Raw genomic sequence first — 11,957 nt, 5'->3', positions numbered from 1 at the left:
TATGAGCCGGGTTTTCAAGGAAACTCGAGCAAGCGAGATGACGATTAAACTTATGTTGCAAAAATACTCCCTAAATACTCGATTTTTTCTTAGAGTGTAGCACTTAATATTCAAGGTTGGCTACTTTTTAAAGAGACACTAAAGTGAAACAATAAATTAGATTAGACAGCTAAATTATACTCTGGAAACTGTAGTACAGGTAATTTTGCCACCGTAGGTTTATTAATGGATAAGAAAATTAGTGTGAAAGTTTCACATTTAAATTTCTCGCCGATATTTCCGATGCTGACGTCACGAAATGTGTTTTTTTTTTTCGTGTTTTGGCCACGGTGGCTCAACTAAATTTCCTGAAACTTGGTATGTCAAGTCTCTGGCTTCCTCAGAAGACAATGTATTTTATTTTAACCGATCAGGAACTACGTAGGCCCTAGTAGACGCCGTCAAAATCTGTGACGTCACGACTGGTGCGGCAACGTCAATGTGGTGTAGTCACCCGTATTTTCTTTTTGCGCGTTTTCTCGCTTTCCAGGCGTCATCTCTCAGCTAGCGTGGTGTTTTTGGTATCGCGAAAGAACAATTTAGTAATACGAGAAAAATCGTTTTTCTCTCTAGTGTCCCTTTAACGTTGGCACAAATTAACCCCACTTGTTCACCTCAACAGGTCGGGGTCACGTGACCTGATCAGAAGCGTCACGTGTGACGTCGTACCATCGCCGTACAGTTTGAATCAAAGGCCACTCCAGGAGGGTGTCAACTTGAGCTTGTTGGCATGGCTTCATCATCGGAAACAGCGCGAGCACACGGGAATAAAGACTGACAGGACTTTGCTCTGGCTAACAACATGAGCGTTTATTTCGTGCGAACAAATATATACGCTTCCTTGGAAATAGATAAACAAGAAAGGATGAGGGAAAGGGGAAGCCCATGCGCCGTGGCTATAGTACATGAAAAAGCAAAGATCAATCACGGAGGTAATTAATCTCCTTGTCGGTTAGTGCGATGGACGGTGCGCTTACACATGATGGCCCAATGGAATGAATCGTGAACGCTTTATAGATTTCCAGGGCGCGGCATTCACGACTGTTTGTTGGCCTAGTTGGTACTTGCTTAGTGACATATTTTATTTTTAGCCGCGACCCGAAGGTCGCGGGATCGAATTCCGGCCGCGGCGGCTGCATTTTCGATGGCGGCGAAAATGTTTGAGGCCCGTGTACTTAGTTTAGGTGCACGTTAAAGAACCCCAGGTGGTCGAAATTTCCGGAGCCCTCCACTACGGCGTCCCTCGTAATCATATGATGGTTTTGGGACGTTAAACCCCAGATATTATTATTATTATTATTATTATTATTATTATTATTATTATTATTATTATTATTATTATTATTATTATTATTATTATTATTATTATTATTATTAGCCGCGTAAGAGCACATACACAAAGCAAAGAAACACACAACGACAGGACGGGCTGAGCGTAAACCCAGAAATAAATATACAGCATACACACATGCGCAGTCTCAACACAACCTTAGGCTATCCAGCTATATCGAACAATCTCTGTTCTGATCCATACAACGTCACCGACGTATCACTGATACACCTTTCTCCTTTTTTTCTTATGTAATAAGCTTCCATCAACTCACGCGCACTTTGGTACTTGCTTCTGCCTATAATCTTGATCTCTTTAAAACGTGGTTGACACTTGCAGGTTTTGCAATGCATAGGCAAATGCGCCATGCCGTCCTTCATTAAATTCAGTTCATGCTCCCTGGCTCGTTCATTAATACAGCGCCCGGTCTGCCCGATGTAGGAGTTGCCACAAGAAAGGGGAATTTCATACACCACGCCTTTGGCACATTTCCCGTATACGTCGTGCCATGTTTCTTGCCGCATCCCTTTCGGCTCGCCTCCTCCCGAGCAGTTCTCGGACACAACTGAGCCAGTTTATGGGCGCGGAAAAGGCAACGGGTACCCCATACCGGCCTGCTACCTTTTTCAGGTGATGGGAGACCTTATGAACATAAGGAATCACAGCAGGTCTTACGGTTTCGGTTTCCTGTTCCCCCGTGGCAGCTCTGGTAGCTTCACTCTTAGCTTTCCGTAAAAGCGCTTCGGAGACAGCTGTCAATAACGAGTCAGGGAAGTTGGCAGCTTCAAGTCGCTGGATCTGGTTATCGAATGATCCCTGCACCATGTGCATGCATGATTTTTCGAGAGCAGACCCCAGGCAGAGCATAGCAATACCACGCTTGACTATTTTTGACTGGCAGGAGTCATACGGCATTACCCCTTTCTTTGCGCGCGGAAAATATTGCCAACACGTTTGCCCGCTATGGAAGGTTAAACTCAAGTCTAAAAATTGCAGGGTGTTACAATGCGGCAGTTCTTGTGTAAAAACCAGTCCATTTCCGTGAGTCTTAAAAATATTTAAAATATAATCGCAACGCCTCAAGGAGCCTTGTCTATTAGAAAGAATTAAAACGTCATCCATATACCTAAAAACTTTAGCAACGTTTAGAGTGCTGTCCAGATAAAAAGCTTCCTCGAGCAACCGGTCAACGCTAGATAAAAATATATTGCACAGCATCGGCGCAATGCACGATCCAATGCAAATGCCGCGTTTTTGCAGAAAAAGCTGTTTGTCAAACCCTATAAAAGTACTGCTCAGGTAGGCTTCCAACAGAGTTAAAAAGTTGTCTAGCGTAACACCAGGTGCATTTTGAAAGCGTATGACGCCGCTTTCTTCTATGCAGATCCTCACCGCAACAAAAAGTTCACTATGTGGAATTGAATAAAAAAGGTCTTCCACATCTACTGAAAAGGCGGTACTAAGCGAGTGCTCATTATCTGACAAGAATTTCACTATGTCTTTCGAACTGCTAGTGAAGAAGGGGTCTTTAATCTTAACACACTTTAGCACCTTCTGTAGGTGCTTACTAAGTAAAAGTTGCCATGTGTCCCGTTCGCTCACTATACTTCTAAAGGGTACATCGATTTTGTGTGTTTTTGCACTGAAAAATACGTTTAATGTGGCAGCTTTCATTTTGCCAATATTTGTTGCCAACTTTTCCAACTTCAGGTCTTTACATAGCCTGGCAACCTTACTCTTTACCCTAGATTCAGATTTCTTTATCTGAACAAAATTCTTAGCTATAGCATCTGCTGCCTTCACATTAAACATTTCTCTGGGCGGCACTACAAAACACCCCTCTTTGTCTGCTTCCAGAATGACAATGTTCTTTTCTCTACAAAACGCTACAGTCTTTCGCATAACCTCAGCTTTATGGCTTAGCCTAGTTCCTGAAACGCATTTTTCCAGGCTGTCTACACCATCTAACAGACACCTTTCTTTATCGTCTGCTGGGGCTTTACCGGCCACATATCTGTTAAGTGCCGCTAGTTCATGCACAGGAACACTGACATCAATGCAGTACTTAGGTCCCTTGGAAAGAAGTGTTGATGAGTCCTCCGGTAGCCTCACGATTCCTAACGTCACCACATTCGTTGATTTCCCCGTTGCTTTACTGTCTATGGAAACCTTACAACGTTGTCCTAGAATTTGCTTCCGCCAGTACTCCGTCATATGATGGATGATGCGCCCGTCCTGTCGTTGTGTGTTTCTTTGCTTTGTGTATGTGCTCTTTCGCGGCTAAAATATGTCACTAAGACAATCACGATATCTGCGTAAGATACGCGCCTGTCCGAAACTCGGAGTGCACCCGCACTCGGCACAGTGGATTGCCAGATTGCTTCCGGTCTTGTCCTTGAGATTGTTCTTGTGCTTTGGCAGCCGATCATTAACGCAACGCCCTGTTTGCCCAACGTAGCGGCCACCGCAAGACGTTGGTATCTCATAGACGACCTCAGTCTTGCAGGGCACAAACCGCGTCGCATGTTGCTTTTGCAAATGGAAGGACTTGGGCGAGGGGCGTTCACTTTTTTGCACAGTTAATTACCTCCGTGATTGATCTTTGCTTTTTCATGTACTATAGCCACGGCGCATGGGCTTCCCCTTTCCCTAATCCTTTCTTGTTTATCTATTTCCAAGGAAGCGTATATATTTGTTCGCACGAAATAAACGCTCATGTTGTTAGCCAGCGCAAAGTCCTGTCTGTCTTTCTAGTACCGTGTGCTCGCGCTGTTTCCGATGAGAAAGGCCACTCCCCTCTACCCCTTTGTCGCAAAGCTTAGACAGCGCCAGTTGCCGGCTGCATTTTCTTATTGTCGTACAGTATACTAACGAAATGAACTACGCGTAAATACCGTGTAATTTTGATCACGAGAAGTACCCCCCGTCCTCGGGCGACGCTTTATGTGTCGCATCCACACCCGGTAAAAAAAGCAAGCCTACGACTCCTTCTTCAGTCGACTACTGTCCAGAAAGGGGCATGGCGGTTCATGCCTTTGACACAAGCTGTGGAAATTGGCTTTAACTCTACTAGTACTGAACGCGAAGATATACACTCACTGTTGTAATAAAAGCGCACGTGGCGCGGTAGTCGCTTGTACGGTGGCGCGAAAAGCGACCCCTTGTGCTCCAGCGTGTGCCACTTTTTGCGCTTCTTGGCGTCGTTGCGAGGCTCTTCGTCTTCCCACCTGAAGTAGAGAGGCAGAGAGTCGCTCTGCTGAAGAAAAAAAATGCCAGCAGGGAACTCTGCGAGGAACTCGGAACATGTTGCCCGCTTTGTCATTCAACCCTTACGGAAATGTCATATATGGCACTTATATAAATTATATGCGGCCATATATGAGTATATATGTCTGCATATGTGGCTACCGCTTACCATATATGGATGTAAATAGGGCCATATATGGCGCGATTGGCCCTTATATGGAGACAAATACAGCCATATATGGCGCGGCTGGTCCATATATAGAGTGAAATGCTGTCATATATGGCACGGCCACACCATATATGTATATCAAGTAGATCCATATATGGGGTTGTGCTACCATATATGGGATGAACAATGTATATACGGCACGAGTTACTAACATATATGGGGATTGTCATATATGGCAATACGTACAGGAAAGTGGCCTAATTGGTATCTACACCAACAAGAGTATCAAGTATAAGCATTGTTGCAATGCAATCATAAAAGATAAAATAATAAGGTCTATGTACGTGTCAGTGCATGGTTCACTCGTGTATAGCTTGTACTGAGTTTTACATGAACTTTAGGTTTCCAACAATAAGTGGCAATAATTACGACGTCATTATTATATACGAGATGTTTTTACAAGGGCGCTATCCTGTCCGCACATATAATACATGCAAGCACCCAAACCTCGCTATTCTCATTAACCAAGCCGATGTGTATAGTTGTGGTATATAAAAAACGCCATGCATGCAACTTCTATTGTTCACAGTAATGCATGGTTAAATAAAAGCTAGCTTTAATGCAGCTTTTTATCTCGCACATCAGTCGACAAACTTGCTGATAATTCGAAGTTTGTGATGGCTATATGCTGGACACTTCATTTACGAGGTTTCTGTGAACGTTTTTTACTCACATCTGGATCACTTTCAGTTGACATTTACCATAGTAGTATGCGCAGAGCAATATTTGAGGCAGTATTTTCAAAAACAAAAATGAGACAGTACAACTCGCAGGCCTTATGCTTACATTAAAAATTGGTGTCGTGCTCATGTCTTGCAAAGATGCGCTTTGCGCTTCATTTGGCTGCGTATAAACTTCTTGAATGTGCAGATCGTCAACTTAATGTCCATTTGTATGCGTACATTCAAAGAATTCATTTGATGCGAGGTTTGAAAGCGTCAGTTGAATCTCACTCGATACATACTTAAGGGGTATACGTTAAGAAGTGTCCAATTGACGCACACACGATGCACATTTAATTCACCAATTATTAAGCGCTCAGAATGCTGTAGTTTTATAACACCGAATTCACCAGACTTCTATTTTGTGCGTGTCATTTCTTGATCGGGATCGCTAATAACGTGGACCAATTGCCTTAAATGTTACCTTGCGAATGCATTTATCACGAGACGTTTTTGTGAATAATTAAGGGCCTTACATAAACCAGACTGACCATTCTATTTACAGCGCTCCGTAGAGCAGCTACGTCATAAATAAAACTACGTGGGGCTATATCCTTTCAACACTAACAGTGTGGCGCATATGCTTGTGAACTATACGCGAATACGTATACATATGCGCGCACATGCATAATTACACGCTCGCGCGCAGCGGCTCATGGGTACGCGGACACACCCGTTTGTTTCAATGGGGCCATATAATTTTTGCCATGGGAGTAATATCGTTGATTCAACGTTCATCTAGGGTTTGTAGGAACAAGTAGATTTATTATTATTATTATTATTATTATTATTAATATTATTAATATTGTTATTATTATTATTATTATTATTATTATTAATATTATTATATTATTATTATTATTATTATTATTATTACTATTATTATTATTATTATTATTATTATTATTAAAGCATGAGAAGTAAGATAAATATCCGGATCGAATACGTCGTGGCAGCCAGCGTACGTGAAAGCAGCGAATTGCAGATTCTACGAACGCCTCCTAAAAGGACATGCACACCTGTCCCTCTCGGCAGCCAGCGGGGATAGAGCGAGCCCTATTGTCCCGAAACCCGCGTGACTAGTTAAACGCAGGGCTGCTTGCACTCGGCGGACACAAGCGAGGACGAGCGATTCCGGTCTGAGGGGTGAGCAATTCGGCGAATGCATACTGGAAACTTCCACTGCACGCAGGAACACAGACGACCAGAAGGCCCGTAGGCCATCTACGGTTGCGATAAAGAAAATAGCACACGAAATATTTAACTTGTAAGGTGTATATCGCGTCAATAATTATGAACAGTTGAACTTTGTTTGCCAATAAGCTTCGCAAATTTACTGCAGCGACAACTGTGTAAAATTGTGATCTCACGGACACCTTAGCGCTGCATCATGATCGAGGCTGTATCCATCCGCGCCGCTGTTGCTTCTTTGCTGACCGGAGCAGCATGCGCGGCTCGTGTCCGTCACTTGTGGTCTCTCTTGCTCTTATTTCGTGTTCAGCGACTGCTTTGATTTGCACTGACTTCAACGCAGACCTGAGGAATTTACTTCTGTGCATGTGGTGCAATTGTGGATGCAGAGGCAACTGTGTTTTTGTGGAGAGGCCGTTGGTTGGACCCGCGTTAACTTTTGGTGCGGAAAAAATGGATGCCTAAGCTTGCGTGCAAGTTTTGCTCGCATCTTCCTTTCTGAAAAGTTGTACGGATAGTGTGGTCGTCTTAAGTTGTGATTAAGTTCCTCTGGATTTACTGGCTCTGCACATCACAGCCTCTGCTAAATTTTAAGGTAGTTTTATCGTTTTCACTGCCTTCTTACGCTGTACTCGAAAATTATGAAAAACTCACAAAGGGTAGTGCATTGCAGTGTTTGATTAGTATATGACTGCATAATAATTGTGGGTTACGTGATTAAGCCGTCGTATTCTAGCTATTTTATTTTTACAACACCATTTTGTTTTGTTTTTTTTTCTATTTCTTCCAGACATGACTCCCCAATTTATCGAAGCAAGCGCTGTACCAACTAAATTATGGCCTTGGTGTTATTGTAGTTTTCGTAAAATAAAAAAAAACATAAATATATCAGGATATTTTTTTTGGCTTTGACATTTGAGAGAACACCAAAAGTCAATTACAACTTACGCACACTAACAAATGAAAAACAGTTGGCATCCGCATCCCCATGTATGTGTCATGACATTTATGTGCCCGTGTCCTAATTTGCGGTTCTCGCCCAGCTTTTACCTTGTTTTTAGAATTACGCTTGTCTTGAAGATATGTGCCCGTGTCCTAATTTGTCGGTTCTCGCCCAGCTTTTACTTTGTTTTTAGAATTACGCTTGTCTTGAAGATAAGTGCACACAGCTAAAACTTCTTGCGAGGGCAATTCTAGAAGATGGTGTACAGTACTCACAGATTGAACGGGACAATTTAGGACCAATTAGCGCACATACTTTCGTCTCCATCGTCTTCAGTTCGGTCATATCGGCGTAATTTCGACTCGAACGCGTAGACCAGAGCAACATTATATGTAGAAACCAGATTAGTTGTGATATGATGTGGTTATCTCGAGCGGTTGCGCATACCAGTCGTTATACTAAAAAATGTGATGTCGCCTTTGAATCCGTGAGCACTGTACATAATTTTGTACAAGTCGACAAATTAAACCCGACTGATCTGCTTAGGGCTTGCAACTGATTAAAATATTAATGTTTAGTAGCTGCATCAATAGCAGGCAACGTTTTGAAAACAGAATTTTTTAGCATCTGGTTTTCAAGAAATGTCACTCCATTTCTACTCGCACAGAGACTTATAGCCGCCATTTTTTCCACTATACTTGCACATCACAAGCTTGCGTACCAGCCGCTATTGGTCGAACTCCATAAAGGTTAAATATCATGTCCCCTAAATCATTCAATGCACACGCAGTCCACATGGTCAGTGGCAAGTAGATAATTTAATTTGTCTCGCAAAAGAATCCCAATTGACACGCAACAATATTCTCAATAAAAACACGGTGGACAATGTGTTTATGAAACCGAATAGTAAAAATATACGTTCTTTGTGCGCAAAACGGTTCAGAAAAGACAGATAGGACAGAGCGCACTCCTATCTGTCTTTTCTGAAACGTTTTGCGCACAAAGAACGTATTTTTCCTTTTAGAATGCAGTACCAACCAGCCCAAGTAGCCAACCTGTTGAACTGAATAGAATATGTCGATAAGCACTCAATTTAAACACAATGTATCTTTTCGTGAAAAGTTGATGTAGCCTGAATGAAATCACTAAAAAGAAACAAGAGAGCAACTTATTTGCATGCTTTTTAGCTACATGGGCACAGAATGCTTCGATCGTGCATGTTAAAAGAATATAACTGATCTGAATCTTAGCTGCCTTGCCAAACTGTTGTGCTAGTGAATGTCTCCATACATTAACATAACTGGACTAACAGTCATGTGCTGACCCCAAACAGTAATAAACACCAAAATGACAGTTCTGGCAATAAAGCTTTGAGGATAACTGTAATTTTTCTTGGGAGGGCAGTGAAACAGCTCACAACCGTCGTGTTGAAAACACGACTGCTACTGCAGACCGTTGGGTGGCATCAATTATCATGGAGCATTAATTCTAGCTGTAGAATGATTTCTGCAGCTTTAATTTATGCCGTCCTCACTAGCGGAATTCATATGCAGCATTCATCTATATATGGCTATATATAAAAGTACCCATATAAAGCCATATATGGCTTGCATTCATATATAGGCCTCAACCATATATGGATATATCAGGAATTGGGCATATCAGGTCATATATGGCCATATATGGCACATATCAGGAATTGGGCATATCAAGCCATATATGGCTATATATGGCACATATATGGCGAATATTCATATATGGGCCTGATATGCCCAATTCCTGATGTGGCCATATATGGGAATTTTTATATATGTCCATATATGGGATTTTTGTAAGGGAAGAGCAGTACGAGCTGTGGTATATTCGATGTCTTGTTTTCGGTCACCGGACTGGGAGCGCTCGTCACTGGCAAGGTCAGCAGCGCCACTACGATGACAGCGCTAGCTTTTGGGCACCGAGAAATGGACCAGACGCTTTCTGAAGGCAAATCATAGGGCTCACTGAGATGTCCTCAGTTAACATGCAGGGCTCATATCGAATATGCTATAGATACTCATTACACGGCATCGTAGCGGTTCAACCTCGCATGGAGATGGAGGAAGTCCAGCTTTTCTTTAATAGACAATAAACAAAATATCCAAGTGCACTTTTCAACAAACCTCGAGCGGGCCTGTGACATTGTTCCTGCCATTAGTCATGACTCATCCCCTGTATCGTTTAAAGGGACCCTGCAACACTTTTCCAAGTAATCGTCGAATGGCTTCATTAAAAGTGCTCATGAATCGACTGCCGCAAAATTTTTTAAATCCGTCAAGCACGAGCGGAGTTTGTCGCACGCTTCTAGCGCTTGCTCTCCTTTCGTACTGCGTTGAAAGCTACGCAGGGAGGTGGACGACAAGGGGACAAGAAGATGCGTCCATTTATCAGCGCGCGTCGTGACCCTGAGCAGTTTCCTTTTTTTTTTTTTCTTCGAAAGCGCGGCTTACTTTCAGTGTGATCGCGAGCGAGCGCGTGGTCACGTGGTGGCGTCCCGCGGCGGCAACGGTAACTATGCAGCTCTCGATGCTTAAATCAGGGAATGGCTGTGGACTTTGCGTTAATGGCGTGGTCATTGGGTTTATGGTATTACTTGTCGAGAGAAGAGGGACCGATTTCTAGCTAATTTTAAAAATAATTGTAAATTCCAGGTCGCGTGCTTTTGCTCACGTGTTCGCAGGAGCCTCGACTACCGATCGCTAGCGTTTTCTGACCGTGCTGAAAAGTGTTCCAGGCACTTGTATTTTACCGGTGCCGCACGGTGCATTGCTAATCGCCATTAAACGCGATCGGGATCAACTTTTTCAGCAGTTACTGGCTCCATTCTGTAGCTAGATTAAAGGAGCCAAACACGATCATGAAATTCAATACTTAGGCCCTATCGCGATCAGAAGTGACCGTGTGATCACGCACACAGGGGGAGTAGGGGGGGGGGTCTAATCAGTGCAACAGGGGGCACCAAGTCTGCCCCATACCTTTACTCAGTCGCACGCCGCACCTATCCCGCCATTGCTTAAAGTACAGGGTTATGGCATGCAGGTTTTTGACAACAATATGGCGGCCGAGGACCTCTGATGTTGCATTCCAAGAACTGTTTAGTTACCACCGTAACCGTTACCCACTGAAAACCGAGGACCAAAGGCAGGCCGTTGTGAGAAGCACGCCATCGCTTCATTTTCGTTTTTGCACCCATTGCGAAACTTTCTTTCTTTCGGACTAGAGAAATTTTGGGAAGGGGGGACGGTGCGGGGAAACTTGGGGAGAACCCTGCCCATGTCTATAGCTATAGCAAGAAAATCTATCTTGGTTAGTATGTATGCTATAGCCTATAAGATTATTTGCGTGGGAAAGCCTGCTTAACTGCATACCCTTGATTATCGATGAGCGAATCACGATATTATCCTTCAAAGAGAGCTTTCTATACAGGTCAAAAATAACCCAGGACTTTGTTATTGGGTGGATAACTAAAACATGCAGGCAGATGTGAAAATGCGAAGGCAGTGCATGTATACCATCTCCACGGCTCCTCGTCGTCTTCCACCTTCTCCTCCGTTCCTTGTTCTTCTGCCGCAACCTTTCGCACCCTACGATTCGACTTCGACTTGAATTTTGTGGCGTGTTTCCCTTTACGGTGTCTGATATCTTGTCTTACTGAAAAAAAAGCAATTAAAAGAAAGAAAGCAAATTTAACGCATAAATACCTTGAAATCTATAAAAAAAAAAAAGGTCTGCAGTATAGGCGTGCCCCGCCCCCCCCCCCCCCCTCCCGTTAGTCGAGTTCAAAGGACAAGGTGCTTCACAATCGATGAAAATAAATGAAAATGAAGCGATGACGTGCTTCTCTTAATGGCCTGCCTTTGATCCCTGGCTTTCCGGGAGAAAAGATGAGAAGTAAACAATTCTAGGAATGCAACATCAGGGGTCTTCGGCCGCCATTATCATCAAAAACCTGCGTGGCCATAGCCATGCTCTTTACACAATGACGGCACAGGTCCGACTGAGTAAGGGGGAAGACTGCGTCGCCCCCCCCCCCCCCCCCACCTCCATACCCGTGCACACGCCTACGGGCCGAAGTTCTCTTGAAGCTAATTACTTCCGCACATAGTACTATACTGCTTCATCATAGGCAGTCCAGTCGGGGATACTGAACTGGCCCACTTTTCAGTGCACTGCACCGCCTGCTGGATATAGCTCACTTTGCCATTACACTGTGTTCGGGAT

Source organism: Rhipicephalus sanguineus, chromosome 7, assembly GCF_013339695.2.
Source record: "Rhipicephalus sanguineus isolate Rsan-2018 chromosome 7, BIME_Rsan_1.4, whole genome shotgun sequence".
Taxonomy (NCBI): Eukaryota; Metazoa; Arthropoda; class Arachnida; order Ixodida; family Ixodidae; genus Rhipicephalus; species Rhipicephalus sanguineus.
This window is presented reverse-complemented; position numbering follows the sequence as displayed.